The 27,142-nt window shown below is 43.1% G+C and overlaps 1 protein-coding gene across 1 annotated transcript in view; it reads left to right on the top strand.

Annotated features, from left to right (window-relative positions):
- Window positions 1-27,142, top strand: part of LOC124606406 (sodium/hydrogen exchanger 3) — a 600,846-nt gene that overhangs the window by 48,100 nt on the left and 525,604 nt on the right. The gene's annotated exons all lie outside the window — the stretch shown is intronic.

The following is a 27,142-nucleotide window of genomic DNA, read 5'->3' as shown; positions in this document are numbered from 1 at the left end:
CTGCAGGTCTGTTATCTGTGGCACGGCAAATTGTTCCAACATGTCCAGGTAGATGGCTCCATCCACAGTTGGCTCCTGAAAGAAAAACGGCCCAACAGTGCGATTTATCATCAAACCACACCACACATTAACTTTCGGACTGTCGCGCATGTGTTCCCTAGGTGCATGTGGATTTTCGGACCCCCAGATGCGCACATTGTGACGATTGACAGCCCCTGACACGTGAAAGGTTGCCTCGTCAGTAAATATCACGCGTGATAAAAACGTCTCGTCTGTGGCAATGCGATCTAACATGACACATGCAAATTCTTCTCGCTTTGGTCGATCATCAAGCTTGATTGCTTGCATAACCTGCACTTTATATGCGTAAAAACGTAATCGCTGATGAGACACTTTGTGCACTGTTGCACGTTTCATACGAAGTTCTCGTGCTGCCTGTCGCACTGACTTCTGTGGACTTTGTTCGAATGACCGCTGCACTTGTTCCACTGCACTTGTTCCACATGATGTTCGCTGATCCCAGGCTTACCACCACCGTGCCCTTTCGCAACATTCCCACTTGCCAAAAACTGATCACACCACTTCTTTATAGTCTTGAACGACGGGGGCGCTTTGTTGTAAACTCGACGAAAGTTTCTTTGCACTTGGGTCGCCGATTTTGTCTCTGCATACCACCAGACCACTTGTGCACGCTTCTTCATATCCTCCAGTTTGCTAAAACAATAGATTGCAGCTCCACTACGGCCACTTGGTGTATCAAATTTGCACACCACAAACTTGTTGAGTTGCTCTGTCTGCCCCTTCAGGATTCACAGGTCCACCATCTGAAATGAGAAGGATATAGGATATTAAAATGTTGGAGTCTTATTGTGGACACTCTGTGTTTTGCAGCATCGAAAGTTTTGCATAGTTTGCGTATTTCCTACGTGAATTAAGCGTCTTGACTCAGTGGCTCTTTCCGTATTTTTTTTTTTTGCACCCTACCTCTCTTAACAGCCTATCGTCTACAAGAGTTGAAAGGCCTAGCCTTGAAAGGGGGAACAACAGCTCGTGCGCCAGAGCTATAAAAGCAGCTCCTATGCTGGAGTGGGAGTGAAATGCCTTGACGGTTATTCCACAGAAGCTGCGATACACCGATACGCCGAATCACCACGCCGACAGTAGTTAATTTACAAGCCTTTCGCTTAGGTCAGGCTTTTGCACAAAGAAAAAGAAATATTGCCTAGTCGTGATAGTGCATCTGTTGCGTTGTCGCCTCTGCTGCAACGACAGACGCCAGAGTCTATTCTTCAGAGAGTGGGCTGAATTACCTGTACACGGAAGAAACATATTTACATCTCAGCTGTTGTCAAGAGAACTCTCAAACCATGCAGCTACAGTGGAATAAGACGCAGACACGCAGAGGAGAATTTACCATTCTCACTGTCATCGAGCAGTATTAATATTCGCTTTATCAGCTTCCCATATAACAATTCGAGCTGTGTATCTTACGTGGTGTGAGACGGCAGAAAAAAATTAGCTGAGTCCATGAGTGATTCCAGACGTTCTTGTAGGGATCTAATAAGGAGTGCAAAGACAATCGGCAATCTTTTCTTGCTACAATACGTCTCCTCCCCGTAAAAGTATGTGATGTAATTCTCCAGCGTCTCCCGACGTAATTGTTGACGAAATAGCTCACGGGTGGACGGCTGGATGTCAGTGCCCAGAGGGCACAATGTTTTGGAAAGCAATCACGTTGCCATCATGAGGTGCGCTGATGAACCGACAGCTCAGAGTCAGACGCGGCCATTTCAACTCTTTCCCTACTCCCTCCGACCTGCCACTGTGTCTGTCGCCAATGATGAAATGGTTCAAATGGCTCTGAGCACTATGGGACTTAACATTTGTCATCAGTCTCCTAGAACTTGTTGTTGTTGTTGTTGTTGTTGTGGTCTTCAGTCCTGAGACTGGTTTGATGCAGCTCTCCATGCTACTCTATCCTGCGCAAGCTTCTTCACCTGCCAGTACCTACTGCAACCTACATACTTCTGAACCTGCTCAGTGTATTCATCTCTTGGTCTCTCTCTACGATTTTTACCCTCCACGCTGCCCTCCAATACTAAATTGGTGATCCCTCGATGTCTCAGAACATGTCCTACCAACATATCGCTTCTTCTAGTCAAGTTGTGCCACAAGCTCCTCTTCTCCCCAATTCTATTCAATACCTCCTCATTAGTTATGTGATCTACACACCTAATCTTCAGCATTCTCCTGTACCACCACATTTCAAAAGCTTCTATTCTGTTTTTGTCTAAACTATTTATCGTCCACGTTTCACTTCCATACATGGCAGACTCCACACAAATACTTTCAGAAACGACTTCCTAATACTTAAATCAATACTAGATGTTAACAAATTTCTCTTATTCAGAAACGCTTTCCTTCCCATTGCCAGTCTACATTTTATATCCTCTCTACTTCGACCATCATCAGTTATTTTGCTCCCGAAATAGCAAAACTCCTCTACTACTTTAAGTGTCTCGTTTCCTAATCTAATTCCCTCAGCATCACCCGACTTAATTCGATTACATTCCATTACCCTTGTTTTGCTTTTGTTGATGTTCATTTTATACCCTACTTTCAGGACACTGTCCATTCCTTTCAACTGCTCTTCCAAGTCCTTTGCTGTCTCTGACAGAATTACAATGTCATCGGCGAACCTCAAAGTTTTTATTTCTACTCCATGGATTTTAATACCTACTCCGAACTTTTCTTTTGTTTCCTTTATTGCTTGCTCAATATACAGATTGAATAACTTGGGGGATAGGCTACAACCCTGTCTCACTACCTTCCCAACCACTGCTTCCCTTTCATACCCCTCGACTCTAATAACTGCTATCTGCTTTCTGTATAAATTGTAAACTTAGAACTACTTAAAACTAACTAACCTATGGACATCACACACATCCATGGCCGAGGCAGGATTCGAACCTGCGACCGTAGCAGTCGCGCGGTTTCGGACTGAAGCGCCTAGAATCGCTCGGCCACAGCGGCCGCCGTCCATGATCACCACTCCGTTGTTATGGAAAATTGATTATACAGGGTGATTCAAAAAGAATACCACAACTTTAGGAATTTAAAACTCTGCAACGACAAAAGGCAGAGCTAAGCACTATCTGTCGGCGAATTAAGGGAGCTATAAAGTTTCACTTAGTTGTACATTTGTTCGCTTGAGGCGCTGTTGACTAGGCGTCAGCGTCAGTTGATGCTAAGGTGGCGACCGCTCAACAGAAAGCTTTTTGTGTTATTGAGTACGGCAGAAGTGAATCGACGACAGTTGTTCAGCGTGCATTTCGAACGAAGTATGGTGTTAAACCTCCTGATAGGTGGTGTATTAAACGTTGGTATAAACAGTTTACAGAGAATGGGTGTTTGTGCAAAGGGAAAAGTTCTGGACGGTCGAGAACGAGTGATGAAAATGTAGCACGCATCCAGCAAGCATTTGTTCGCAGCCCAGGAAAATCGACTCGCAGAGCTAGCAGAGAGCTGCAAATTCCACAATCAACTGTATGGAGAGTCCTACGAAAAAGGTTAGTTATGAAACCTGAACGTCAACTACCCGAGGCGATGGATCGGCCGCCAGGCAGCCCGTGACTAGCACTTCATCACTGGCCTCCAAGAAGCCCTGATCTTACCCCCTGCGATTTTTTCTTATGGGGGTATGTTAAGGATATGGTGTTTCGGCCACCTCTCCCAGCCACCATTGATGATTTGAAACGAGAAATAACAGCAGCTATCCAAACTGTTACACCTGATATGCTACAGAGAGTGTGGAACGAGTTGGAGTATCGGGTTGATATTGCTCGAGTGTCTGGAGGGGGCCATATTGAACATCTCTGAACTTGTTTTTGACTGAAAAAAAACCTTTTTAAATACTCTTTGTAATGATGTATAACAGAAGGTTATATTATGTTTCTTTCATTAAATACACATTTTTAAAGTTGTGGTATTCTTTTTGAATCACCCTGTACATTCGGCGCAATGGTTAGCACACTGGACTCGCATTCGGGAGGACGACGGTTCAATCCCGTCTCCGGCCATCCTGATTTAGGTTTTCCGTGATTTCACTAAATCGTTTCAGGCAAATGCCGGGATGGTTCCTTTGAAAGGGCACGGCCGATTTCCTTCTCAATCCTTCCCTAACCCGAGCTTGCGCTCCGTCTCTAATGACCTCGTTGTCGACGGGACGTTAAACACTAACCACCACCACCACCTAATTATACATTCCATGTGAAAAATAGTAACATGCACTATTTTATAAGTGACAACCTAAAATAAACGTAAGTGCGAACTTCTAACTTAGCCGGTGTAGGTCAAAGCCCGGATTCAAGACAAGTGTGTGAAATACACTCTAACCCGTATGGTGGGTGACACTCAGATTGATATCCCACTGCTGTTCGGGTTGTCTCCAGAAAGGTCTTTGCTGGTCATCGGGGCTTAATTCGAATCAGGACTCACCACATTAGTTCTACACCAGCCAATGATATTCCAGGCCGAAGACGGCAGGAGACGCCCCGGACAACAGTGTGATACCAGCCTGACCGTCGGCCGCCATACGGCCCGACAACCGTGAGTGTTGGTACAGGGTGCCATTTCTTCTCGTAGCAGAAGCCCTTTGGTTGTCACTCGCCGTCCCCTTACAGCAGAGTGGTATATCGACGTCATTCTAATCCCAGTTTTGCTGCCCTTCATGGCAAACCATCATGGGCTTACATTTCAGCAATATAATACCCGCCCTCATATGATGAGAGTTTCTACTGTTTGTCTTCGTGCTTGCCATACAGGGTGGCCCAATGATAGTGACCGGGCCAAATATCTCACGAAATAAGCATCAAGCGAAAAAAACTACAAAGAACGAAACTCGTCTAGCTTGAAGGGGGAAACCAGATGGCGCCATGGTTGGCTCGCTAGATGGCGCTGCCACAGGTCAAACGGATGTCAACAGCTTTTTTAAAATAGGAACCCCATTTTTATTGCATATTCGTGTAGTACGTAAAGAAGTATGAATGTTTTAGTTGGACCACTTTTTTCGCTTTGTGATAGATGCTGTAATAGTTGCAAACGTATAAGTAGTGATATCACTTATCATTCCGCCAGTGCAGACGGTATTTGCTTCGTGATACATTACCCGTGTTAAAATGGACCAGTTGCGGAAAAGGTCGATACGTTATTTAAGGAAACAGGAAGTGTTCAGCCACATGTGAAACGTCAACCACGACCTGCAACAAATGATGATGCCCAAGTAAGTGTTTTAGCTGCTGTCGCCGCTAATCCGCACATCAGTAGCAGACAAATTGCACGAGAATCGGGAATTTCACAAAGTCGGTGTTGAGAATGCTACATCAACATCGATTGCACCCGTACCATATTTCTATGCACCAGGAATTGCATGGCGGCGACTCTGAACGTCGTGTACAGTTCTGCCACTGGGCACAACAGAAATTACGGGACGATGACACATTTTTTGCACGCATTCTATTTAGCGACGAAGCGTGATTCGCCAACAGCGGTAACGTAAACCGGCATAATATGCACTATTGGGCAACGGAAAATCCACGATGGCTGCGACAAGTGGAAAATCAGCGACCTTGGCGCGTTAATGTATGGTGCGGCATTATGGGAGGAAGGATAATTGGCCCCCATTTTATCGATGGCAATCTGATTTCCTACGTAATGTTCTACCGAAGTTGTGCCTTCTCTGCACCACTGCTGGCCATGAATTATGGACAGCCACACGTCAAATCTTGCTCCAATTTTTGCTCTCTCCTCAATGCTTATAGTCGTGGCTCGGAGGGGACATCAAAAACTTCGCAGTATGTAGAAAAAATATGAAACACATTAACCTATACAACAAGATGAATTTCGTCGCTTACGACAAATTATATCAATAGAAATTTAAAATAAGGAGATACTCTTAGAATACACTTTAGTGCGTAACACTTAGATGGGATATCTTCCCACACATGTTAAAACTGATCTTATGAACTTTGTAGTCTCTAATGCTTGGAAGGCAGCCTTTACCACCTATTCTTGTACATTTGGTGACTGCATCATTCATATGTCAGAAATCACTAATTTCCAGACATCTGACTGTAACCTAAAAGTTAAGTACTTTCATTTTCTCTCTTATTGTTATTATGATTATTACTTCTTCTACTACCACTACTACTACCATCAGCGCCACCACTATTACTTCCAGTGCGCGACCCACTTTTTAGTGTCACAAGTGGAAATTATTCGTATCTGCTCGCCATCCGAACAAAGCGATGATTCCGTTTCTCGTATGAGTGACACACGAATGATATCACACCAAGCACATTTGTTATTCTTACCAAATTCGTTACTGTGAAGATGAACAAAGAAGAAAATAGAACTAGCTTTAGCGAAAGGATAGCTTGACAACCACTCCAGTTTTTCTAAATTTGTTGCAGTAGCGATGACAAGGATTGATACGGTATTTCTGTACCTTGGCTAAGACGAAGGAATCATAGTGAAAGAGCAATAAAAGTACATGAGAATGTAAAAAAAATAGAAGGGTAATTTTGATTTATCAGTGCAGCGTAATTAAGGTTACTTGTTCTAGCTTTCGAAGAGCTTTATTTGCTTTTTAGTATTGCTAATTTGTCAGAGATTTTTTCAAGGCTTTTAATGGAATTTTCCGTTGTCGAAATCGTAATTTCTGAAAATTGTAGTAAAAGCATCCATTAGTAAATGGTCAGCAATTGCCGGGTAATTCTTCGAATGGTTCCAGCGTAACACAAGTAAATCTTGATCACGCGAACTGTAATCTTTTAAGCCCGTTAGGCTGTCGGCTTCGGTTCCACACCCACTGGTCACGAACATGCACCCTTGTGTTATCTCGGACTTGACACAAATAAAATCGTTACATCGTCACTTTACTTAACGAATATGCTCTTTACAATTTAGAAATGCAAATATAAAAACAGACGTTTCTGTAGCTTGCCGGTGAAATATAAAGAAACCGTATCGACCAACATTGTCTAGCGGTAGATGTCGGTGTTGAATCCCTGATAAATAACAGAAGAATCGTAGATCCGTAGGCTAGAATTAAAGTAATACCATTTGGAAATTTTTAGTCATATAATTTACAAGTGCTATGGTTTGATTCTTGTTTATCACTTATTTTGTGGAATCTTTTGCGTTGCTGTCAATTTTTATTTCGTTTCCTCTTTTTCAAATAGTCTCCAATAGGTTTATTATGATCTAGCATGTTTCTCGCCGTAGACAAAACTGTGTAAATTGTGCACTGTTTCTAGGAAAAATACGGAAAGTCTTTGTTTCTTGGACATTTATTCCAGAACTTCCAGAATAATAAATTAGAATTTAGTAGAACCTCACCTTGTTGTGCATCACGGTTTTAACTCATATTGAGAATTAGAATATCCAGATCAAATGTAGTGACTGTCGGAAAAAGTGATGTTCTTATACCGTAGACTATTTTCATGATCTTGATACTATTATGTAAAATTGTACTTCCAGACAGAAATTACACAGTGATATTTGTGCGTGCAACTTTCTGTCCAGTAATAAGTTAATTTCCTTTAACGTTGTTTCAAGTCGTTACGCAGACTTAAGAAGTGTTTTGCAGATGGCGCAATACAGCTTTCCATGTCTCCAAATTCATTTCGCCGCGGCATTGGGTCTGTGTGTGGGGTACGGGGGGGGGGGGGGGGCGTGCTTATCACCCTGGCGCCTTTTACCTCCGGGGAAGAAGGCCGGCACTGGTTTATTTGATAACAGGCTGAGTGGATGTTGAGCCGTCCTGGGGGACTGGAACGAGAAAAAATTTTCAAAATTTTCGCACCTTTCCGGTACTGATGGTTCAAATGGCTCTAAGCACTATGGGACTTAACATCTGAGGTCATCAGTCCCCTAGACTTAGAACTACGTGAACCTAACTAACCTAAGGACATCACACACACCCGTGCCCGAGGCAGGATTCGAACCGGCGACCGTAGCAGCCGCGTGGTTCCGGACTGAAGCGCCTAGAACGGCTCGGCCACAGCGGCCGGCTCCGGTGTTGAACCCAGGAACTCCAAAATTAGAGTTTAGTGCTCTACTAGCTAGATTATCACGAGCCCTGAACAATGTAACACAGGGTAGAAATTTACTGAATAATTTCGAATATAATGACTGTCTGCCCCAGTAATAAATTGATTTTTAAAAATCAGATTAAGATCGCCACATGACAGAAGCCTTTATCATTTTCAGAAATCCACCCCTGGTAGCTGAGCGGTCAGCGTGACGGAATGTCATGCCTAACGGCCCGGGCTCGATTCCCGGCTGGGTCGGAGAATTTCACCGCTCAGGGACTGGGTATTGTGTTGACGTTATCATGATCATTTCTTCCCCATCGACACGCAATTCGTCGACGTGGCGTTAACTCGAAAGATTTGGGCCAGGCGAACGGTCTACCCGACGGGAGGCCCTAGGCACATGGCATTTCCATTTCCATTTTCAGAATATAAGGAAAAACCGAAAAAAAGATGGTCAAGGAAATTGTTTGGTCAGTTGCATGTCTAATAAGATAGCAGTGTTTCGCTGTTCGATAATTTTTTTGTGTTGTTAATGGACCGTAATAAATTGAAAATGTTGTTAGGTACTGAAACGCATCAATTGACGTTTTCGGATGGATGTTACTCGACACAATTTTTAGATGCCGAGCAACTTTAACACAACGCAATGTGGATTTTAATTCGCTTCCTGACAACTCGTTTACATTTTGTTATCTGTATTTAAATTTGCTCTGCATAACATGGCAATCCATATTCTCTATTACGTTTATAAGAGTCACAAATATCTCTGTCCCTGATGACATTCATATCTATAAAGATGCAAATGAAGTGTTAACAGTGCTTGTTTCCCAACAGACAGTTGTATATTTATTTACAAATACCCTCACTCATGCGTTATAGTGTCACGCACTTGTGCGATATTTGATACAATCGATTGAGTTTTTTAAAACATTTTACGACCCGATTACAAGGTTTTGGTACGAATGTAGGAACTGATTGACATGTATGTGCAGAGTTGCCTAAAGCACACAAAGTAATGATATGCGAAGTCCTTCAGTTTGACAGGTGGTCAGACGTAACGCAGTTCAAAAATGTTCAAATGTGTGTGAAATCCTATGTGACTCAACTGCTAAGGTCATCAGTCACTAAGCTTACACACTACTTAACCTTAGTTATCCTAAGGACAAACACACACACCCATGCCCGAGGGAGGACTCGAACCTCCGCTGGGACCAGCCGCACAGTCCATGACTGTAGCGTCTTAGACCGTAACGCAGTTATTGTAGCTTTTACAACATCGGTTAAACTCGTATACAGGATATTTCAGTCTTTGCGATTAACATCTAGGAGTGATAGAACATGTGGTAGGGAACAATTTTTGTTACAAACAAAATGTTCGCTGATACTTCCAGCCGACGCCACACGTCATTATAAGATTGCTTATGCTCCTGAGAGGTGGCGGAGTGCAGGCACCATACGGCGTTTGTAAGCAATTTGAGTTGCCTGTCATCCAGTCATATAATCTGCGTGAAAGGCAGCGTTGTTGTCGTGGTCTTCAATCCGAAGGCTGGTTTGATGTTGCTCTCCACAGTACTCCGTCCTCTGCAAGCCGCTTGGTCTCCGAATAACTACTGCAGCCTACATCCTTCTGAATTTGCTTGCTGTACTCATCCCTTGGCTCCCTCTACAAGTTTTACTCCCCGCACTTCGATACAGTACTGAAACGGCAATTCCTTGATGTCTCAGAATGTATCCTAACAACAATTCCCTTCTTTTAGTCAAGTATTGCCACAAGTTCCATTTTCTCTCTAGTTATATGCAGTATCTTCTCATTAGGTATGTGATCTAGACATGTAACCTGCAGCATTCTTGTGTAGAACCATATTTCGAAAGCTTCTATTCTCTTCTTGTGTAAACTGTTTACCGTCCATGTTTCACTTCCATACATGTCTGCACTCCATACAAATGGCGTCAGAAAAGGCTTCCTGACACTTAAATGTATGCTAGACGTCAACAAATTTCTCCTCTTCACAAACACTTATTTTTGCCATTGGTGGTCTACTTTTTATATCCTCTGTACTTCGCCATCGTAAGTTATTTTACAGCCCAAATAACATCTACTACTTTTAGTAGTAGTTTTCCAATCGAGATTCCTCAGCATAGTTTGATTTAATTCGACGACATTCCATTAAACTTGTTTTGCTTTTGATATGTTATCTTATATTCTCCTTTCAAGACACTGCCCAGTCCGTTCAACTGCACTTCCTAGTCCTTTGCTCTCTTTGCCAGAATTACAATGTCATCGGTAGCCCTAAAAGTTTTATTTCTTCCCGCTGAACTTTTAATTCCGTATCAAAATTTCTCGTTCCTTTACCTTCACCGCTTGTTCAATGTATAGACTGAATGACATTGAACATAGTCTGCAACCTGTCTCACTGACTTCTTACCACTGCTTTCCTTTCATGTCCTTCGACTCTTACAACTGCCGCCTGGTTTCTGTACAAGCTGTAGGTAACCTTTGGCTTCCTGTATTTAAAACCTGCTACATTCACAGATCTGGAGAGGGTGTTCAAGTCATCATTGTCGAAAGCTTTCTCCAAATCTGCAAATTCTATAAACGTAGGTTCACCTTTCCTTAACCTGTCTTCTAACGTATGTCTAAGGTTAGTATTGCTTCGCGCGTTCCAACATTTCTCCGAAAGCCAAACTTATCTCCCCCGAGGTCGGTTTCTACCAGTTTTTCCACTCTTTTGTAAATAATTAATGTCAGTATTCCACTGCTAGTTCGGTTGTATTCACACCTGTCGTGACCAGTTTTCTTTGAAATTTGAATTATTTTATTCTTAATGGAAAAAATTGCGCTTCAGTTTCTTATTATTGCACGACCGATTTGGAAGCCTAAAGCTTCATCTTCAGGTGCCACCAAATAATAATGGAAACATGAATGTGTGGCGGTCGGGTCAGTCGGTTATAGGTAGTCACACCCACATCAAACACGCATTTGGTCAGTAACCTCGGCGACACCTCGAAAGCACTGCACGAAAAACGTCAGTTAACGTGAATAGCTCCTTACGACTTAAGTCGTCGTCGTCGTCCCCAGTAACAAATGAAAATACTTACGGAGACAGTAACATTTTAAGACATGATTAATTGTAATTGACGTTGGTGAATTGGGCTTTGAGCTAAGTAAAGCTGAGCCGCTCTCCCCAGCGGTAGAGGGGTAAGTGCCGCGGCCACTATGGGGGTTAGAGGGTATGAGAGGGGGAACGTTCTATTGTTTATCTTCCAATACTGACAACTTACAGTCGTTCGCGACTCGTACCGATTAGTTGCTACGGTATAAGTTTCAAACCAAAGTAACATGGATTCGTGAATGCGCGTTGTAGAGACAGTCATCTTCAAATGCGGTGCATATTTGAAGCAAGGAGCATGAAAATTAATTACGGCTGTAGCAATACAAAGCACTGAGTAGAAGAAAAGTGACATGAAAAACATTTAGTAAACATTTGTCATCGTGTCTCATATTTCACAAAGCACTTAACTATAATTACAATTTTTTACTCTTATTAAACAATTAATCATCCAGTCACACAGACAACGGTAAAGTACTTTATCAGGCAATTACAGTGCCACAATTTTGGGCTTGCTGATGGTGGCAGCAAACAGAGAACAGGCGACATGAAGTGTTCGAAGTGTTCTGAACGGTACCGAGTGTTAACGATCCGTCGTTGGTTGGAAAGGGGTTGGGGTTGGGGCCAACTTACCGCGCCCCTACTATAGCTAGTCTGTTTGGGCTCACAACCTACTAATTTATGTACGTTAGCAATTAGTAATTGCATCAGCGCGTACGCTACCCGAATTTCCACCCCACAATGTTATATTGGCTCTTGAGAAAAATAGTTTGACGACCAATGATCCAGACCCCTGCCCCTGTAACTACTGAATTGGCTGCTACCTCTAATCAGCAACAAACACCCTTCCGTTGCGGCACCTACGGACGCCCAACTGTATCGCTGAGGTGCGAAAGCCACTCCACCCTGGCAATGTCTGTGATTCCCGGGCAGCAGTCCCCCCAAAATTGAAGTTCCTGGTTCGCTTCTGAAATATCTTCCTCCTCTTAGAGTCACTAATTCTTAGGATTTTCTGGTTGAAAATAACTATCAATTTACCAGGGTAGATTGGATGTTAGACACCTGGTTAATAGACCCTGCTAGTTCGGTGGAATGTCGTCGTCTCCTAGCGGACGAGTACTAAAGGACGCCTAGCATTGCCGGCCTCTCTGGCCGAGAGGTTCTAGGCGCTTCAGTCCGGAACCGCGTTGCTGCTACGGTCGCAGGTTCGAATCCTGCCTCGAGCATGGATGTGTGTGATGTCCTTAGGTTAGTTAGGTGTAAGTAGTTCCAAGTCTAGGGGACTGATGACCTCCCATAGTGCTCAGAGCCATTTTTTTGAACCGGAAAGCGTCAGCGTGCATTTTATGTCTAACGGAAGTTGTTCCCCATGACGAGATCTATCACCCCTATACGTTTGTCGCGAAGACTTTGAAACACTCTATACATACTAAATCGTTCTCCTTATAAGTTATTTACCTCTTGGAACTCTTTCTCGTTGAGGTAAGTATGCATCTTAAATCGTTTATACAATGTGAGGTATGTTCCTTAAGCACGTAATTTGCCAGTAGTCTGCAATATGAATCAACAGTCCAAGCAGAATAAATTAGGAAAGAGGGAGAGTTAAGTAGCAATTCCTTTTATTTAAAATTTGGTCTTTGGATTTAACTATTTAACCAAATTCTAACACGTCGAGTACAGATGGAATATATTTTGTGATCTGTACATAGAAAGTGCATCTTTCATTATTGTGCACCCTGCACGCAGACAGTAACTGCACATTTCATACGTACACTCATGCCCGAGACGAAACTCCAACATTCGACTATAACGGTACGTGCAGAAGCCGGCGTTTCAGTACTTCGAAACAAGATGACTAAACGGTATCTCACCGATACAATTTGTTTCCGTTCAACAAACACGGTGAAAGCATAGGCGCATTTGTATTGGTTTCGCAAAATCTAACCGCGATGTCAAGTTAAAGGATGTTTTCCGTCCATTTATCTGCAGTTTTCTCATCGCTGAGCCTGCAGCACCGATTTAATATCCGACGCTTTCGCTGCAGAGATTACAATTTTCTAAGATTCTCAAATGTGGACCGTAAGGAACTACGCTGGTAAAGGGGTATTGTGAAGACGGTGCTTCGTGGAACAGTTCCTTCGTCAGCAGATCGTGCAATCCTTCGACATTGTATGTGGATTTACAAGTGGTGCGAATGAGGAAGTGAGGCGAAATTCTTAACGTAATTATATGAATTTACAATGCAGGCTTTCATGGGCGGTGTTTGCGATGTTGCTGATGTTTGATTTAAGAGCATAAGGTTGTGATCCAAGGCATAATTCTCAGCCTAACGTTTCGTTTTCCATTGTTAGAGACTTCAGCAGAGGCTTTAAGGACCCTGAAAGCTGTTGCAGACTCAGAAGAAGCTGAGCAATCCGAATTGTTTATATGTATCCAGACAACGGTCGGTTCATGACTTCATCAGAACGCTGCCTGACATCGCGGATTGCGCCTTTGCAGTGTTCCAATATTCGCTCACCTATCTTGTTCGTTTAACCTACTTGTCAATACGATTTTTCCTGAGTACTTTGCTGATGCGTCAGAGACAGTTGTTACAGATGGAGAGTAAACTTTGTCTTTAGTTGATTCTTTTACACTAGAAGCTGTAGATATTTTATGGTGTAATCCCCTATTTATCTCTTAGTCAAAGTTGCCCTTTCTTCGGAAGGCTGTTGTTAAACGACCGACTCGTCCTCCAAGTACTAAGTTCACAGATTCTCTTAGCCCGGTCTAATAATGCTTTGATCACTCCTCTTTTCTGTTTGGGATGGTGGTCGGATACCTTCGCAAAAATTCCAATCACCATCCCAAGTAGAAAAGAGGAGTGATCAAATCATTCATTGACAGGCCTAAAAGAAACAGTGAACCACAGTTCTTGGAGGGCGAGCTCGGTCGTTCAAGAACCGCCTTCCGAAGAAAGGGCTACTTTGACTAAGAGATAAATAGGGCATTACAGCCTAAAAGATCTAGAGATTCTAATGGAGTAGAATCAACTAAAGGGAAAGTTTACTTTCAATTTGTAAAAACCGTCACAGATCGCATCAGCGAAGTACTCTGAAAGACACAGTATTAATTCATTATTAAACCAATAAGAAAGAAGCGCGAATATATTTTGGAACATTTCAAAGAATCAACTCCTGCCACGTGTGCACAGAAACTACAAAAGAAGTATTAACACTCGTCTCAAGGAGCGTAAGAGCAATTGTCGTCTGAGCAAGACGGATGAATCGGCTGTGGCAGATCACGCAGCCGGCCGATGTGGCCGAGCGGTTCTAGGCGCTTCAGTCTGGAACCGCGCGACCGGTACGGTCGCAGGTCCGAATCCTGCCTCGGGCATGGATGTGTGTGATGTCCTTATGTTAGTTGGGTTTAAGTAGTTCTACGTTCTAGTGGACTGATGACCTCAGACGTTACGTCTTATAGTGCTCAGAGCCATTTGAACCACAGTTCACGCACAAGTTCCGGGAAACCCCAAATTAGTTTCTCTGACACTTTGGTTTCATAAAGATCTAATAATAACGACGCTAGGATGTACAGAGAGGCCTTAGAAATTCAGAAACACAAGAAAAATTTTAACAGAAAAGAAGAAGGACTGAAATGATACAAGTTGTGTGCTGTTCCCTAGTATTAAATAAAACAAACAGCGTCAATTCTTCTGCGCTACAAGCTCCGTAGCACACGTCGGCGCGACTCTGCGATCTCAGGCAGCTGCCTTATGACGTCACGGACCGACCTTTGCGTGGATACATATAAACTGTGCGGTTTTTTGCGCTTGTTTGAGCCTGTAACAGCATTCTAAGTCGTTAAAGCCTCTGATTAAGTCTCCAGCAGTGGAAAACGAAACGTTAGGCAGAGAATTATTCGTTGGGCCACAGCCTTTTGTCCATAAATCAGATATCAGCAGTATTATAATGTTGCTTTACCGATTATTGTTTATACAAACGACAGAAATCATATAATTTGTGGAAATGCGACCTTCCACGTCCCCACCCACTTCGTGTAGGCTCCCTGAGCTGCAACAAGATCTGTAAGTTGCTGTGCCGTGGAGGCATTAACGTACATCCAAGGTACTATTTACTCAAGTTAGTTGCCTCAGACCTGTGCGAGACCATTGTAGGCAGATGCCTACATTCCATAAGTTTCTAGGAAGTGGCATGTTAATTCAGCAGGTAAGTCTGAAAATATATGACACAGAATTATTGAGAGAGACGTGAGGTTTGAAACATACATATTTGATTTAATGGTCAGTTTTCATGTTGTTTCGTTGTTCACACCTCTTCCGAGAAAGAATTCGATAGAACTGATCAGAGAAAAGATCATCGATAGACGACATACCTGTTCATGCATTTGTTAACATCCACCTACTTCTTGAACAAGTAACAATATCGGTACAATGCGACGCCTTGCGCTACCTAATATGTTCCAGAACGCACTCCATAAAAACGGAACTCTTCCTGGGTTCATACTCCGGGTTCTATTCATGATAGAGAGGTAGGGTTAAGTACTTTGAATTGCTGTTGGGCTAGGGACCAATTTGTATACGCAATAGAAGGACTATCTTTGTGTCTCTGTCCCACATTAAAGGGTATAAACATGAATATAACATACCATTTTTTCGTACGATAACCGAGCCATCGATGCTAAGAGGACTATGCACAGCAAATGGCTGAATTTCTTAGGATATATTCATAAGATCCTGATCTGGAACAACCGTGAAAATTTTACTGATATCTGTATTCGTTTCCGAGGTACAGAGGTTCAAAGTTACCATACATGTACACATAAAATATGCACGTAAAGTCCGATATGAGGCGACAATGTAGTTTGTAAAGTTACGTAACACGGAGAAATGTGATGTAAAGTGTCTCCATTATCATCAGAAGGGTTCTGGGAACCCCGTAGAACTGAAACACACCCAAAATTTTTGTGCAGGTAAAACCCGAGATGAGCTATAAAATTTGGATCATTTCAGTTTGACGTAAACAGACTATCAAAAGTTTACTGATCCAAAAAAGTTTTTTTAACGTTAGTCAGATGCTCTGCTAGGGCATAGAAAAGAAGCAAACTAGTGGAAAAATTCTCCTATCGAAGCACTAAAAAGGGGAATATGCTCCTGTTTAAAAGAATCTGACTGAAACGAGGTGCCAACTACTTACTACATTCTACCTTCCACAGCAAATTTAAAAAAAAAAATGCACATGCGAGCATATTTTCGGATTTTTATGCTGTTGGAATAGGAGACCGTGGCAGTGGGAAAGAGGTGGAAAAGTTATAAATACTGGAAGACAGTATACAGTGGTCGTGGTATAGAAAGACAGAACGAAACAAGAGCAATGTGAGGGACACAGTGGCAGTGAAACATAGTTGACAGGGACAGAACTGTGCTAGGAAAAGTGTGAAGGAGATAATTCCGGTAGGAATGAATAAAGAGACGGACAAAGTGGAATTTGGAGAGAGCCAGTGATAATGAGAAACAGCGTCTATGATAGTGACATCGAGGAAGAGACAAATAGTGACATTAAGGAGAGGTAGCAGCAGTGGTATGGAATAAATGAGGTAGTAGCAGTAAGAGAGAGAGCAAGAGGGTGACACTGACAGTGAGAGGAGACAGTAGTAGTAGGAGAGAACGAAGGAGACTGTGGCTGTGAGACAGGGGCCAGTCACTGTTAGAGAGACAGAAAGAGGCAATGACAGTTACTTGGGTTGAATGAGTGAATCAGAATGGGCACGTAGGTGTGGATAGGTTTGAGCGACGTACACCGATGGACTAGTGGGTGTGAGCGAGTTACAGTTAAGGGAGCGTGTGGGAGTGAAAAGTGTAAAAAAGAGCGCGAATTTGTTCGCGAACCAAAATTGTTGAGAGCTTTTTAAAGGTTCTGAGGAAGATACAATGAGGCAATTGGTACCCCACATTTCAGTCAGAATCTTTAAAACAAGAGCATATTCGCCTTCTTTGTGCTCCGATAGGACCATTTGTCCGCTAGTTATGAACATACAAATGTTGTAGCCATGGAAAGCCCATTATTCACAGCGGTGAAGAATCTGTTTATGGAACACTTTGAAGTAACAGATTTGAACTCACCCATACCAACCTCCATACTTCGGTATGTGAGTGGCACGTTTGTGATATATTCCCATGGAATGGAGATGCTCATTGAGTTCCATCGTCGTCTGAACACGCGGCACCTTAACATCAGATTCATGATAGAACTGGAGAAAGACGGGGAGGTGCCGTTTTTGGATGTTACAATGAGGGGTAAGGCAAATGAGTCACTTCAGTGCAGTGCCTGCCGATAGCTGACCCGCACTGTCCAACATCTCCAGGCTTAGAGCTGCTGCCATCCTCAGAAGGATGACGCCTTGAAGACGTTTGGAGGTACGCAGGCTACTAACTCAGTAAGGTATGTGATCCCACGTTAAAAGGGGTAGCAACTCTCGCAATATGTCAATGCATCAGGAGCACATTATAATATCGGCGAGGTACGTCGGCGAAATGTTGTGCCAGTAAGACATGGTCATCCGGCTGAATACCGGGAAAGACGCATCATCATTATGTAACAGTATTTAGAAACTCCGCCGGATTTTGAAAATTTCAGACAAGCAGGAAAATGATAACCAACCAGGTGTAATATGTACCAACTGTGGTTCAAGTCCTTCCCACTTACTTCAGCTAGCCATCAAGGATTACCGTTTTTGCTATTGTAAGAAGGAAGAAGGAGGTGTACAGTACTTGCTCGAAGCACAGATAAACCTCATGAAAATGAATGTGCCCTTTGCAACAAGTACACAAGTTTTATTGTCATGAAGATAACGGAAATATGCTGATCCGTTTTCTATTTCGTACGAGATAGCAACCTGTTGGTATAATATCAACTGTTACATTAACATTTTAATCTCCAGGTGGATAATCCCCAATCTCTGATTAGTTCTTTTTTATACTCCATCTTGCCTCCAGTTGGTGTCATGTCTTTATTTCGTTAGTAATATGTATTGCACCATTATGAATACTGTAAAATAATCATAAATCGTTGTTCATACTCTTTATGTTGTGATTTCCGTGTACAAATATTTTTAGTATGTGCGAAGCTTTTGGAAATCACTTAGGTGACAAACGTCGTGGGATACCTCCCTAATACTGCACCGGACCTCATTTGCCCGGCGCAGTGCAACCGCTTGACGTGGCAGGGACTCAAAAGGCGTTGGAAGTCCTATACACGGCCTTTATGTTGTTGTTGTTGGTGTTGTTGTTGTGGTCTTCAGTCCTGAGACTGGTTTGTTGGAGCTCTCCATACTACTCTATCCTGTGCATGCTTTTTCATCTCCCAGTACTTACTGCAACCTACATCCTTCTGAATCTGCTTAGTGTATTCATCTCTTGGTCTCCCTCTACGATTTTTACCCTCCACACTGCCCTCCAATGCTAAATTTGTGATCCCTTGATGCCTCAGAACATGTCCTACCAACTGGTCCCTTCTTCTTGTCAAGTTGTGCCACAAACTCCTCTTCTCCCCAATTCTGTTCAGTACCTCCTCATTAGTTATGTGATCTACCCATCTAATCTTTAGCTTTCGAAATGTGGTGCTACAGAAGAATGCTGTTCTTTTCGTGTCCAAACTATTTATCGTCCATGTTTCACTTCCATACATGGCTACACTCCATACAAATACTTTCAGGAACGACTTCCTGACACTTAAATCAATACACCCATCCGTAATTGCGAAGGTGTTACCGATGCAGTATTTTGTGCACGAACTGACCTATCGATTATGTCCCGTAAATGTTCGATGGGGTTCATGTCGGACGAGCTGTGTCACCTGATCATTCGCTCGAACTGTCCAGAATATTGTTCAAACAAATCGTGAACAATTGTGGCCCGGTGACATGGAGCATTGTCATCCATAAAGTTTCCATCGTTGTTTGGGAACAGGAAGTACTTGAATGGCTGCAAATGGCCTCCAAGCAGCCGTAGATAATCAGGAATCATTCCATTCCGTGTAAACGCAGCCCACCACCAGCTCCTTGAAAACTTGGGTCAGTGGCTTCATGGGCTCTGCGCCACAGTCTAACCCTACCATCAGCTCTCACAAACTGAAATGGGGACCCATCTGACCAGACCACAGTTTGCCAGTCGTCTAGGGTCCAATCGATATGGTCACGAGCCGTGGAGAGACGCTGCCGACGATTTCATGCTGTTACTAAAGACACTCGCGTCAGTCGCCTGCTGCCATAACCCATTAATGCCAGATTTTGCCGCACAGTCCTAAAGGATACGTTCGTCGGTTCGTCGTACGTCCCACATTGAGTTCTGCTGTTATTTCACGCAGTGCTGTTTGTCTGTTAGTACTGACAAATCTACGCAGACGTTGCAGCTCTCGGTCGGCCGGCTGCGGTGGTCTAGCGGTTCTAGGCGCTCAGTCCGGAACCGCGCGACTGCTACGGTCGCAGGTTCGAATCCTGCCACGGGCATGGATGTGTGTGATGTCCTTAGGTTAGTTAGGTTTAACTAGTTCTAAGTTCTAGGGGACTGATGACCACAGATGTTAAGTCCCATAGTGCTCAGAGCCATTTGAACCAGCTCTCGGTCGTTAAGTGAAGGCCGTCTGCCACTGGGTTGTCCGTGATCAGAGGTAATGCCCGAAATTTGGTATTCCCGTCACATTCTTGACACTGTGGATGTCGGTAAAATGAATTTCCTAACGTTTTCCGAAATGGGTTGTCCCCTGCGTCTAGCTCTAACTACCGTTCCGCGTTCAGAGACCGTTGGTTGGTTGGTTGGTTTGGGGAAGGAGACCAGACAGCGTGGTCATCGGTCTCATCGGATTAGGGAAGGATGGGGAAGGAAGTCGGCCGTGCCCTTTCAGAGGAACCATCCCGGCATTTGCCTGGAGCGATTTAGGGAAATCACGGAAAACCTAAATCAGGATGGCCGGACGCGGGATTGAACCGTCGTCCTCCCGAATGCGAGTCCAGTGTCTAACCACTGCGCCACCCCGCTCGGTCAGAGACCGTTAATTCCCGTCGTGCGACAATAACCACATCGGAAAGATTTTCACATGAATCACCTGACTGCAAGTAACAGATTCGCTAGTGCACTGCCGTTTTATGCCCCCCTTCTAACAGCCGTGTACCGCAAGTCTCTAGAGGAACGGAAGGTTCCAAATGATTGGAAAAGAGCACGGGTAGTCCCAGTCTTCAAGAAGGGTCGTCGAGCAGATGCGCAAAACTATAGACCTATATCTCTGACGTCGATCTGTTGTAGAATTTTAGAACATGTTTTTTGCTCAGGTATCATGTCGTTTTTGGAAACCCAGAATCTACGATGTAGGAATCAACATGGATTCCGGAAGCAGCGATCGTGTGAGACCCAACTCGCTTTATTTGTTCATGAGACCCAGAAAATATTAGATACAGGCTCCCAGGTAGATGCCATTTTCCTTGACTTCCGGAAGGCGTTCAATACAGTTCCGCACTGTCGCCTGATAAACGAAGTAAGAGCCTACGGAATATCAGACCAGCTGCGTGGCTGGATTGAAGAGTTTTTAGCAAACAGAACACAGCATGTTGTTATCAGTGGAGAGACGTCTACAGACGTTAAAGTAACCTCTGGCGTGCCACAGGGAAGTGTTATGGGACCATTGCTTTTCACAATATATATAAATGACCTAGCAGATAGTGTCGGAAGTTCCATGCGGCTTTTCGCGGATGATGCTGTAGCATACAGAGAAGTTGCAGCATTAGAAAATTGTAGCCAAATGTAGGAAGATCTGCAACGGATAGGCTCTTGGTGCAGGGAGTGGCAACTGACCCTTAACATAGACAAATGTAATGTATTGCGAATATATAGAAAGAAGGATCCTTTATTGTATGATTATATGATAGCGGAACAAACACTGGTAGCAGTTACTTCTGTAAAATATCTGGGAGTATGCGTGCGGAACGATTTGAAGTAGAATGATCATATGAAATTAATTGTTGGTAAGGCGGGTACCAGGTTGAGATTCATTGGGAGAGTCCTTCGAAAATGTAGTCCATCAACAAAGGAGGTGGCTTACAAAACACTCGTTCGACCTGTACTTGAGTATTGCTCATCAGTGTGGGGTCCGTACCAGATCGGGTTGACGGAGGAGATAGAGAAGATCCAAAGAAGAGCGGCGCGTTTCGTCACAGGGTTATTTGGTAACCGTGATAGCGTTACGGAGATGTTTAACAAACTCAAGTGGCAGACTCTGCAAGAGAGGCGCTCTGCATCGAGGTGTAGCTTGCTCGCCAGGTTTCGAGAGGGTGCGTTTCTGGATGAGGTATCGAATATATTGCTTCTCCCTACTTATACCTCCCGAGGAGATCACGAATGTAAAATTAGAGAGATTAGAGCGCGCACGGAGGCTTTCAGACAGTCGTTCTTCCCGCGAACCATACGCGACTGGAACAGGAAAGGGAGGTAATGACAGTGGCACGTAAAGTGCCCTCCGCCACACACCGTTGGGTGGCTTTCGGAGTATAAATGTAGATGTAGATGTAGATGTATGACTTGTGTATGCGATGCCATAGCCTTCTGTATCGCTACCCAATGACATTTGTCACCCCAGTGTGTGACCCAATATAGTCAAGCCACGTCAGTCTCACTTAGCGAGGATGTTCCGTTGTTTGGACACTGGACTCGCATTTGGAATGAGGAAGGCTCAAAACTCCATCTGACCAGGGTGAGTTAGATTTTCCATGATTTCCATAAGTGGTGACCGTTGGGACCGTTCGTAGTCAACGTCATGGCTGAGTTCCTGCGCCGGCCGGGCTGGCCGAGCGGTTCTAGGTGCTGCAGTCTAGAACCGCGCGACCACTACGTTCGCAGGTTCGAATCTTGCCTCGGGCATGGATGTGTGTGATGTTCTTAGGTTAGTTAGGTTTAAGTAGTTCTCTAAATTCCAGGGGACTGATGGTCTCAGAAGTTAAGTCCCATAGTGCTCAGAGCCATTTGAACCATTTTGAGTTCCTGCCACTTGCGAAATCAAATAAGCGAGTTATTCGTCGCTAATGACATCAGTATAAGCTAGAAAACGCTGGTCTATTCCGTCAACAAGTAGAAACGAACTGTGGCTTGCGTTCACTGTCTTGGTGTGTGGTAAGTCTCATTTCATGTCATGGAAAGTTTAGAACTCAAGAAACCGGAAATCTCAACAACTCAACAGAATATTAAAAACATACATTGTTACCCACTCTTGCAAACTACTTCAATAGTTACATTCTGTTAATTAGATGGCAAGTAGCAGAAATTATTGTAAAGTTGCCGAAAGCACTAAAGCGTTGTAAAAGTACACTGTATTAGCAGATATAAGTTGCTAATTTATTAATATTTTATTTGAAAACCACTAATGCATTTTATTAAATATTAAGCTTCCACTAGGACACAAACAGCAGCTGTTTAATATAACTGAGGCAGCAGTAGCTCTTTTTTTTTTTTCTTCAGAGTAGCCGCTTTTACTTGGTTAAATTTAGCAGACATAAGCGCCAATAGGATTAAGCAGCATAATGATAGCTTATTATTAATACAGCATGGAGGTGAAGTCTCTGTGATTTGTTCGTGTTTTTTAATGTGTGCCTTGACTTCTTCCACGTTCCTCGAGGTTCTGCTTCTTGACGAGATCTACAAAAAACGATGAACGAATGAATTTCAGATTTCACTGAATCCATAAATTCATAGTTCCAGCAGAGAAGACCATTTACTGGTGCCCTTCGGAAACTTTATAGGCAATTACAAATTTTTACTGCACGGTATAATATTGCTTTTCCTTTTTAATTTTCTTTGTAAGCTCTCAGTACAGTGTTGTGACGAGAAATATGCTTTTATTGAACGGAGAAACACGGTGTCAACACATATCGGATTTGGATTAAAGTATATTTTATCCGGATGCCGTAAAACACAAACATAAGCAGTGGGCACCTTACTTCATGTTACACATCTCAGATGCCGTATTTTTTTTAAGGAAGTTGTGCAATCAAATTAATGTCCTAATATGTTTTTTTCTCTTCAAACGCTTTTGTCTCTATCCACAAGCATCGTTTGAATTGTTGCGTTTTTACTCTGCGATCGTGTGATTGTGGCTACATGAAGCTTTGAATTATGAACTCTATGAAAATATAATTAACAGAATTAAAGCTCTCCTGAAAACTTGTTCCAGTGTATAATAAATAGCAACTCTATATAATGTAACCTCAGTATCAGGATAAAGAAGAAAGTGAGACAGATGTTATTCCTTCTAATGGAAGGTAATAAAAGAATGTTAAACGCCTCTGTATGAAAATTCAGTGCGTAGGCTGTTTGCAGCGACATACAGCAGCTGTTGCAACGCCTACGGGAGACGGTTCCGTTGGCAAGCCTACTGATCCGTCGCTGATGGGCTTGATGTTACGTGGGCATAAGCGCCACACATGCGACGACCGACCTACTGATCTACGAACAACACACACGAAACTTGGACAGTTGAGCTGCATTTAATCAGTCCTTCCATAGTTACTAAGGCACTTCCCGTCTATTCTTATTCGCATGAAAATGTTTCTGGATTTTGAAAACTAATAATCCGTTTCTACATAGAGCCATCTCATTTTTGGTAGAGGGTGAAGGCAGAGCTCTTAGGACAAACATATGTTGGTTCCAGAAATTAATTTTTGTTGTTTACTCCATTTAGATAAAAGCGACTACTTAGAAGAAGTAAGAATTAATGCAGCTTTTCGAGGTGTAATACGTACATAAATTCAGTAACAGCAGAGTATTGCTTCTCTTTCACTTTTTAGAGCGTCGTAAATTGCGACTGTTTTGGGGTACAAGGTTTTACTCTCAGCTTAGTAAATTATAAATCTTCGACAAGTTAAAACACTACCACATCGGGGCTTTAAGCTGAATATTTCTCCTACAGACACAGAACTTTCTTATAACACTGCTTCAACGTACCACTAATTTCATATTACTTCCAGAAATGCTTTTAAAATCTGCGAAGTTAGCACCTTTACAGCATCTCTACTATTGTGATCGATGATTTAAGTTTGAAAAATAAGGTGCATGTCTGACTTAGGAACGCTGTTTAAATATTCTAAAGAGGCAGGATTACAAAGATGCCGATTAGTGGCAGTTTATTTGTAACACTTTTCACAGATTTGACGTAACTCGTCCACTTATACCTGCAAGCAGTTGCAGAATTGGCGACCAGACAGATACACTCATTGGACCATTGCATTTATAGCTGTCTACACTGCAACGTCTTCTCACATTTAAATTGAGTGCCAAAAGTCAGAGGAAACATTGCTCCGTTTGAAGGTGTGCCGCGTATATCGCCACAATGTTGCGGCTCGATGCGCCGCGAGTGTAGGCAGGATATCTACGTAATCCGTTTCTGATGGATGTGTCGCGAACATGACATAACGTCTCGAGTTCACAAATTTTGAACGTGAGATGATAAGCGGTGCAAGATGGATGTGTCGTAGTTTAGAGACGTTTACACAAGAATTCGGTTTCTCGAAGTCAGCAATGTCTGTGATGCATCTTCAGTATCGAAGAGACAAAGTTACCACGCGCATAAACCGCTGGAACGTTCGGCCACAATTATAAAACGAACGGACGTCACGCTACTTTCACAGAGATACAAGGGGCAATCGGCGATCTTTTGTGAGTCAGATAGCTACCAGTTTGAACTTTAGTTGTTAAAAACAAATTACTAACAGGAGTGTACGGAGACAAATGCATCGCGTAGATTTCAACAACAGACGACCGATTCCTGTCCGTTTGGATGCGCTCCCAGTGCCACCGACACCGCTGGATTCCGCCGAGGGATCGATCGAAAAATCCAATCAGTAAGCCACTACGTGCACGATCACGATGCAGCCGATCTCATAGCCGAACGTACAGATTCTGGTCGACAATCGGTGGAATTCAAATCAGATAGTTTCCTTCGGTGAAATCGGCCGACGCTCTTGCACAGGAAATATGGACTTGTAAGGAACTGATAACTTTAGTCCAAGGAAGAAGAATTCTGTGGCATCCTGTGGACGAAAAATATCATTATCTTGATATAGATAGGAATCTATGGACTGAAAACGCAGCGTTATTGGAAAACAGAAATACGCAAAATCATTGTTGGAAATTTTAGGCGTAAATTGTTAACCTCAAAAACTAATTTGTTCAGATGGGTGGCGGATCTTGTACTTAAAGTTACTGTGGAGGGTCTCTTTCGGTTGTGGTAGGTGAGCATTAGCTGTTCTACAAATTGTTATTGCCGCTTATTGGTTTGCAGATGTGGTATACGTGTTCCCGCTTTTCAGTGCTTTAGGTATTCAGAGTATCTTATTCTGAAATTCATATTTGTCTTTCACAAGGTTGTCTGACATACGTTTGTTTTGTTTAATTTATTCGATGTTGTGCAGAGTGTTCGTGACCTTGCTTTTCAATCTCACCACGAATCATCTTGAGTATGTAATAGATTGTTTCTCTCTTCATCTCATATATTCGTAAAACTTCCTAGTTATTCCAAAAGCTGAGGAACGGGTATAGCTCATTCAGTTCCATATAGCAAAAGTAGCAATACAGCACTCGTCTTCAAGCGCAGAGGTATCGTGCCATACATCCCGCCCAGTGAAGTACACACTAACCTCCTTGATAGAACAGATTCGAACCTATCTAATCTGACGAAGGAGATTGGACACACTGTGACCAAGCTGTCGGCTGACGTTACAGTGCGTCCTCCGGCGATTGCGTCTGCCAATCGTTGTCGGTACCACTCTAAACGGAGCCATTGCTGACACGTCGACACAGAGCTCAGCGACTGGCTTGAACGCGCGAACATCGTAGGGTCGTCCGAGGAATCCGGGTTTCAGTTGCATAGATGTGATGGGCGCGTCAGAGTGTGGTGTATACCAAACGAATGTATATACCCTGCATGTGAACAAGGTTCAGGTAGAAGGTGATTTCGTTATGGTCAGGGCTGTGGACTTGACTGCAGACCATCAGCTTCCCTTCATGGCTTAAGAGTATCGTAATGGGAATCCCATATTTCAACCGAAAATTCGACATGTCATCACACTTTGGTCCCACTCAGGTGGCTTGTTGAACATACTAGAGCATTCACGACCGTGGTTTGCCCGTTCCAGATCACCAGATCTGAACCAATCGAGCATTTATGGGATACTGTGGATGTTTTTGTTGTGGTCTTCAGTCCAGAGACTGGTTTGATGCCGCTGTCCATGCTACTCTGTCCTGTGCAAACTTCTTCATTTCCCAGTACCTACTGCAACCTACATCCTTCTGAATCTGTTTACTGTGTTCATCTCTTGGTCTCCCTCTATGATTATTACCCTCCACGCTGCCCTCCAATACTAAATTGGTGATCCCTTGATGCCTCAGAATATGCCCTACCAACCGATCCCTTCTTCTAGTCAAGTTGTGCGACAAATTTCTCTTCTCTCCAATTCTATATTGAATACCTCCTCATTAGTTATGTGACCTACGCATCTAATCTTCAGCATTCTTCTGTAGCACCACATTTCGAAAACTTCTATTCTCTTCTTGTCTAAACTATTTATCGTCCACGTTTCACTTCCATACATGGCTACACTCCATACAAATACTTTCAGAAATAACTTCCTGACACTTAAATCTATACTCGATGTTAACAAATTTCTCTTCTTCACAAACGCTTTATATATCATTGCCAGTCTACATTTTATATCCTATCTACTTCGACCATCATCAGTTATTTTGCTCCCCAAATAGCAAAACTCATTTACTACTTTAAGCGTCTCATTTCCTAATCTAATTCCCGCAGCATCACCCGACTTAATTCGACTACGTTCCATTATCCTCGTTTTGCTTTTGTTGATGTTCAACACACAGTCCATTCCGTTCAACTGCTCTTC

Source organism: Schistocerca americana, chromosome 3 (assembly GCF_021461395.2).
Source record: "Schistocerca americana isolate TAMUIC-IGC-003095 chromosome 3, iqSchAmer2.1, whole genome shotgun sequence".
NCBI lineage: Eukaryota > Metazoa > Arthropoda > Insecta > Orthoptera > Acrididae > Schistocerca > Schistocerca americana.
Note: the sequence above shows the minus strand (reverse complement) of the source record. Positions and strands in the feature narration are given on the sequence as shown.